Here is a 7,520-nt window from a genome sequence, read left to right as displayed (position 1 = left end):
TGGATTGATAATAATGAATTATTTTAGTGTAAATAACCTTACTTTCTGCTGCTTGTGGCAAGTGGCACACTTGTCTTCACTAAGTTGAGTGGCACACATGACTGAAAACGAGTTGTATGGGTTGATAATAATGAATTGTTTTAGTGTATATAACCTTACTCTCTGCTGTCTGTGGCGAGTGGCACACTTGTTCTCACTAAGTTGAGTGGCACACCCGACTAAAAACAGAATTGTATGGGTTGATAATAATGAATTATTTTAATGTAAATAACCTTACTCTCTGCTGTCTGTGGTGAGTGGCACACTTGTCCTCACTAAGTTGGGTGGCACACCCGACTAAAAACAGAGTTGTATGGGTTGATAATAATGAATTATTATAATGTAAATAACCTTACTCTCTGCTGTCTGTGGCGAGTGGCATACTTGTCCTCACTAAGTTGGGTGGCACACCCGACTGAAAACGAGTTGTATGGGTTGATAATGATGAATTATTTTAGTGTAAATAATCTTACTCTCCGCTGTCTGTGGCGAGTGGCACACTGGTCCTCACTAAGTATCCAGGCGAGACTTTGGGTGCTCACACTTTAGTTGGTTTCACAAGCCGTTACTCCTGTCAATATAGCCTCCAGGACATTGCTAGCGCAGGCCCAGTGTTCTCCTGAGTAGAGCATGCACATGCAGGAGTCCAGCTGTTAGCTGCTGGGGTGACCAGTATCTGGCAGCCTTCCTAACGTTTACCTTTTTTATTGTAGTGTGTGTGTGTGTGTGTGTGTGCGTGTGTGTGTGCGTGTGTGTGTGTGTGTGTGTGTGTGTGTGTGTGCGTGTGTGTGTGTGTGTGTTTGCATACATGTATATGCAAATGTCTAAGGTTTTTGGAACTTCGGTGATTTATTGTAAAACAACTATTGTAGTGTGTGTGTGTGTGTGCGTGTGTGTGTGCGTGCGTGTGTGTGTGTGTGTGTGCGTGTGTGTGTGTGTGTGTTTGCATACATGTATATGCAAACGTCTAAGGTTTTTGGAACTCCGGAAACATTTTGCAAGTGTGAAAGCCTCTATCGACGACAGATGCACAAGGTTCCGACAGCCTCTTTCCGAGAAACAACTTGACTATTTCTACCAACGCGCCGTCGCAGACGATAATCACAAAGTTATCTACTGTCCTGTCTGGAAGTCAGGCTCGACCTCTTGGAGAGCAGTTATGCTTGTACTGGAAGGCTCATTCAAGTCTCTCGACGATGCCGTCAAATCAGTTCGTCCGGTTAGAGGCTTGACAACACTGAAATCGTACAAGAACAGATCAGAAATTGAACTCAGACTTAGAACTTACAAAAATTTTATGGCTTACAGAGAGCCAATCAATCGTTTCGCAGCAGACTACTTAATGTTGAAAAGGAAAGGTGAAGGTTACGAAAGACAAAGTCGCGGAATAGTAAAATACGCTAACTTTGTGAGATCACGTCGCGATCCCAAACATCTGTGGCAAAACACGAGCATCTGCGACTTTGCCAAGTTTGTGTCTCGTTTCGGTAACAAGACAACGAAAATGAAAATCACCAGTGGATACCACAGAATATGGCATGTTATCCGTGTCACATTCACTACCATTATTACATCGATATGGAGAGTTCAACCGTTGACAGAGACAGTCGTTACCTTTTGATGATTCTAGGCGCGCCACATTGGTTGAAGATGCCTCACGTCAATCCTACGACTAAAGACAAATCTCCGCATTTGTTGCAACTATCTGAGCAGTTGTACAATCAACTTGTGTCTGTATACTACAATGACTACGAGATTTTTGGTTATAGGAAACCAGAACGCAGTAGCATGAGACCCTGAATGTGTAAATTTCAATCAGCCTTAAGGATTCATAGTATGTTTAGGACTTATTCGCATGCAATTTTTAACTTCACTACAAGAATCTTAGACATCAGTGCTTATAACATAGGGTCTACGAAAATACTAAATTTTGACAATGCGTACTGTACAGTTGAGTTTCCGCTGCAGGCAGACATCCTGTATATGCGCTGCTGTTTTCATTTGCATGACCACACATGCACTCCATCTGTTTTCAGTGCAATTACTACTCTAGTATGACGATTTATCTATCTCACAACTGGCATATACGGAAACGAGACGTTTGGAGTTTGGAGTTAAAAGCCAGTAGATGGTCTAGCTCAGAGGACAGGGTAGCCGCCTATACACGTTGACGTGGGCTAGCTCGTGTAGACTAGTCGATAGTGATGAACATGCACATACGCTGCAAACAGACGGTCGTCCTGCCAACAGTAGAGAATAGCTATGAAATGCTTTTAATGTTAGTCTGCTGCGAATCAGATAGGCCTAGCTATCTAGTAAGTGCATGTATCTGGCTTTAGTTAGTAACTAATCTAAACTGCACTGTCCTCAATATGTTAAATGTCTCCCTTTGTTTAGTCAAGCGGCTGTAGACATAAATAAGCCAAGCGTATTCTCATATAAATCACGTATGTCAACAGTTACTCCAGCAAGCATTATATTGCTACGTATAATAATATATTAACAAATTGTAGATACTTGACACTTGTAAACGTCAAGCCATGACCAGTAGAATAAGGAAGATTAGTTCGGTGACTGCCACATTATCCAAGGAAGGTTCCAGCTCGATCAGCTATAGCATCGTAAGACAAAGTATCGTTGTCTCCTTCTGCGACTACCAAACGATTGTTATTCGCATTTTAAAAGCCTCTAATTTGGGAAGATAACCTATTCAAAAAAATTTATGTTATAATTATTAAACAATTGGTACTGCATGGTTGTTTTTACCTTGATATTTATGTACTTGTAAAGAAAAGCACTCAAACGAATTTATAGAATTACTGAGAAATACGCAGAAGAACTATATCATCAAATTGACATCACGAGGAATATTGTTTTCATGCAGTGTATGCTGCCATTATCTTAGAATCTGCTGCAGTTCCATCAAACAAAAATAGAAAGTCATAGTTTTCTTGCAGATTGAGTGTAGTAAATGACAGAATCGTGGAAACATTTGGCGTCACGACAACATTTACACTACACTTTTTGTAGTTTCCGTAGTGATGTGAAAATCTGGTTGAGTTTATGCAATACCAAAATTATAAGATTATTCACACCCAAGATGTAGAATATAAACAGATGTAATCAGCCTATATCAATTAATTAGATAAATTGCATAAGTTTATAAAAATATGTATTCTCGACAGCACACACACACACACACACACACACACACACACACACACACACACACACACACACACACACACACACACACACACACACACACACACACACACACACACACACACACACACACACACACACACACACACACACACACACACACACACACACACACACACACACACACACACACACACACATACAGACACACACACACACACACACACACACACACACACACACACACACACACACACACACACACACACACACATACAGACACACACACAATAACACAAACACACACACACACACACACACACACACACACACACACACACACACACACACACACACACACACACACACACACACACACACACACATACACACGTCATACTGGGCCATGGTGTCCAGTCCCAGAGCTGCGCCATTGTCAGTGCCCTTGTATGACTCTGACCAAGTCCCATGTGGATTATAGCGCTGGCCCCAAGACTCCACGTAGCGCATGAAGACCTTGTCTCTAGAGGCAGGAGAGCTATCTCCGTAACTGACCTCAAGGTCGACGTCGAGAGACGTGGAGAGCCTATCATTTGTCCATGTGTGTGTGTGTGTGTTTGTGTGTGTGTGTGTGTGTTTGTGTGTGTGTGTGTGTGTGTGTGTGTGTGTGTGTGTGTGTGTGTGTGTGTGTGTGTGTGTGTGTGTGTGTGTGTGTGTGTGTGTGTGTAATGTAATCAGAATCATTTGTTTACCTGCGCATGTGTTACCATACCATTGCGGCGGACGCTTACAAACATTTAACTTTGGCAAGACCGTGTCTCAATTAGCACATAAAAGTGAACAACTTGCAATGACGACGCGATCGACATAGATAACAGTCTTTTATACTTAGCATCGTAAACGTTGGTAAAATCCTTTTTTAAATTTAAAACAAAACATTTGCAAACATACTCAGTTAACATGCCCCACGAATAAATGCTGAAAATTTCTCATACAGAATTTTGGAAACGAATTAGTTGTCAAGATATTTTTTACATTCATTCAGCATGTTTCCTGACAATCACTGTACACTGGCGACACAGACGTAAATTAACAGGTGTTCGTCCCACTAACTTACACCAACAAACAAATTCTAGCGAGTAACACTATCAAAGAGATATCTAGCTCTATAAATGTAGGAGCATGACGGAAGTGAACTGCCCACCTGTAGTTCTTTTGAAATAGTAGTAGACAGCCTTAGTCTGGCGTTTCCCAACAAATTTTCCTAATCGATCAGAGCATTTTTCATACATCTGGAGGTATCTGCTGGGCTACAATGTTTACTATCTAACTATAGCGATAGACAAACCCAACGTGCTCAAACTTCAGCCACAAGTACAAATGCTGTTGCTAAGAAGAATAAGACACATAACGTACACAATAATTACTATAGTGTTGAAACAGCATACATAATATATCATAAGTCTGCATTAATAACTAAATACAATCTTGTGGGCGTTTTCGGACATCAAACATGCAATTTGCTAATCTAGCTCTTCGTCTATGGCACTTCTCACTTTGAACATACTGCAGAATGAGCAAAGCAAATAGCGTTAGAAAGTTAGTGAACACCATTCAAGAAAATTGAAGGTAGAGTACATGTGACTACTAATCAATCCCTGTACTTATCACTTCATCATGCATATGTCTCATGCAAGGAATAGCTAATAACATTCCTTTTCAACAGAAATAAAAACAATTTATTTTATCTCACTCATTTATTATTCAGTTTACTCTAAATTTTACACATAGTAGAGCAATTGCGCAAAACAATTTAAAATATGTTAATTTAAGTTATCTTAATGATCAAATACTTTTTTCAGACTCTTAAGGGTGCTTATGCTATCTCACTGCAACATACTAAATAAGGAGAAATGGTAACAATTAATGCCAAAAAGTTCGACGTTTGTCCCAGTAGGTGAAATGTCTTGTTTTCGTTTACATCAAATAATGTATGGATATATAAATATGACTGAAATACTGGATTATGTATAGGATTAACATGGTATCATACAAGTTACTTAATTAAGTTATTTACTTAATAATAAAACTGCTCTGAAGCTTCGGTTCTATATGTACCGCTACATGTACGACTGCGCGCAAGCTCGAACAAGCAACTTGTGTGAAAGAGCGTGTTGCTCTCCTCTGGAGACCATCGAACCCCATCAAGATTGGAGAAGATGCCACAAGCTGCGCTCTAAGAAAATAGGCAATCGTAGAATACGGAGTAGAAGCCGTTTCTGTCCATCCACGTCTGCAAATGTGGTCAAAAGATTGGGACGACTGGGTCGACCTCAAGGACGACGACATAGTGCCATGCATGGCAAAAGTAAAAGTCTTGCCGCAATGGCCTCAGTCTACACCAGATGTAAGTAGAGTTTCTTTGTTGCAGTAGGCTACTCTCCAAGAGTACTTTTCTTAGTAGGTCTGAGTTGTCAGCAAGTTCACGTGGTTTTACTACGTATTAGAATTACAATCAAAGACATGTCAGTATGATTATGATGAATATGAATATATAGGAACACTGTTGTGTGGAAGACAAACAGGTGTTCTTGTCATGTTCACACCTACAAGGTCAATCAAAGAGGTGTGAAATACCAATACTTGTGTACAGTGTTCAAGAGTTAGTTAGTAAAAACAATTAGTAATGATATGATTGAATTATGACAAACTAGGCAAATGGCAATTCACTCAGTTATAGTGGTGTAAGTACCTTGTCAGCTTATATCAAGGTTGTATTCTTTTTGTAGTGCAGATACTCTCTGCTATCTGTGGCAAACATGTAATAATGAATTATTTTAGTGTAAATAACTTTACTCTCTGCTGTCTGTGGCGAGTGGCACACTTGTCCTCACTGAGTTGGATGGCACACCCGACTGAAAACAGAGTTGTATGGGTTGATAATAATGAATTATTCTATTTTAAATAACTTTACTCTCTGCTCTCTGTGGCAAGTGGCACACTTGTCCTCACTAAGTTCGTTGACACACGTACCTGACTGAAAACAGAGTTGGATGGGTTGACAATAATGAATTATTTTAGTGTAAATAACCTAACTCTCTGCTGCTTGTGGCAAGTGGCACACTTGTCCTCACTGAGTTGGGTGGCACACTTGACCGAAAACAGAGTTGTATTGGTTGATAATAGTGAATTATTTTAGTGTAAATAACTTTACTCTCTGTTGTCTGTGGCGAGTGACACACTTGTCCTCACTAAGTTGGGTGGCACACCGACTGAGTTGTAGGGTTGATAATAATGAATTGATTTAGTGTAAATAACCTTACTCTCTGTTGTCTGTGGCGAGTGGCACACTTCTCCTCACTAAGTTGAGTGGCACATCCGACTGAAAACAGAGTAGTATGGGTTGATAATAATGAATTGTTTTAGTGTAAATAACCTTACTTTCTGTTGCCTGTGGCGAGTGGCACACTTCTCCTCACTAAGTTGAGTGGCACACTCGATTGAAAACAAAGTTGTATGGGGTGATAATAATGAATTGTTTTAGTGTAAATAACTTTACTTTCTGTTGTCTGTGGCGAGTGGCACAATTGTCCTCACTGAGTTGGGTGGCACACTTGACCGAAAACAGAGTTGTATTGGTTGATAATAATGAATTATTTTAGTGTAAATAACTTAACTCTCTGTTGTCTGTGGCGAGTGACACACTTGTCCTCACTAAGTTGGGTGGCACACCGACTGAGTTGTAGGGTTGATAATAATGAATTGATTTAGTGTAAATAACCTTCCTCTCTGTTGTCTGTGGCGAGTGGCACACTTCTCCTCACTAAGTTGAGTGGCACATCCGACTGAAAACAGAGTTGTATGGGTTGATAATAATGAATTATTTTAGTGTAAATAACCTTACTCTCTGTAGTCTGTGGCGTGTGGCACACTTGTCCGCACTTCGTTGGGTGGCACACTCGACTGAAAACAGAGTTGTATAGGTTGATAATAATGAATTATTTTAGTGTAAATAACTTTACTCTCTGCTGTCTGTAGCAAGTGGCACACTTGTCCTCACTGAGTTGGGTGGCACACTTGACTGAAAACAGAGTTGTATGGGTTGATAATAATGAATTATTTTAGTGTAAATAACCTTACTCTCTGCTACCTGTGGCAAGTGGCACACTTGTCCTCACTAAGTTGGGTGGCACACCCGACTGAAAACAGAATTTTATTGGTTGATAATAATGAATTATTTTAGTGTAAATAACCTTACTCTCTGTTGTCTGTGGCGAGTGGCACACTTGTCCTCACTAAGTTGGGTGGCACACCGA

At 40.2% G+C, this 7,520-nt stretch overlaps 1 long non-coding RNA gene across 2 annotated transcripts; it reads right to left on the bottom strand.

Moving 5' to 3' along the window:
- Positions 1-4,759: 4,759 nt before the first annotated feature.
- LOC134182702 (uncharacterized) lies at positions 4,760-6,726 on the bottom strand. 2 transcript variants are annotated; one of them, XR_009970401.1, is made up of 6 exons: positions 6,646-6,726; positions 6,419-6,586; positions 6,296-6,354; positions 6,179-6,241; positions 5,957-6,119; positions 4,760-4,770 (listed from the first exon to the last, which is right to left on the bottom strand). It is a non-coding gene; the product is annotated as an uncharacterized LOC134182702 (long non-coding RNA). The 2 variants fall into 2 exon arrangements; XR_009970400.1 differs by lacking the exon at positions 4,760-4,770 and having other exon boundaries at positions 5,790-6,119.
- Positions 6,727-7,520: the final 794 nt, after the last annotated feature.

Source organism: Corticium candelabrum, chromosome 7 (genome assembly GCF_963422355.1).
Source record: "Corticium candelabrum chromosome 7, ooCorCand1.1, whole genome shotgun sequence".
Classification (NCBI taxonomy): Eukaryota; Metazoa; Porifera; class Homoscleromorpha; order Homosclerophorida; family Plakinidae; genus Corticium; species Corticium candelabrum.
This window is presented reverse-complemented; position numbering and strand designations above follow the sequence as displayed.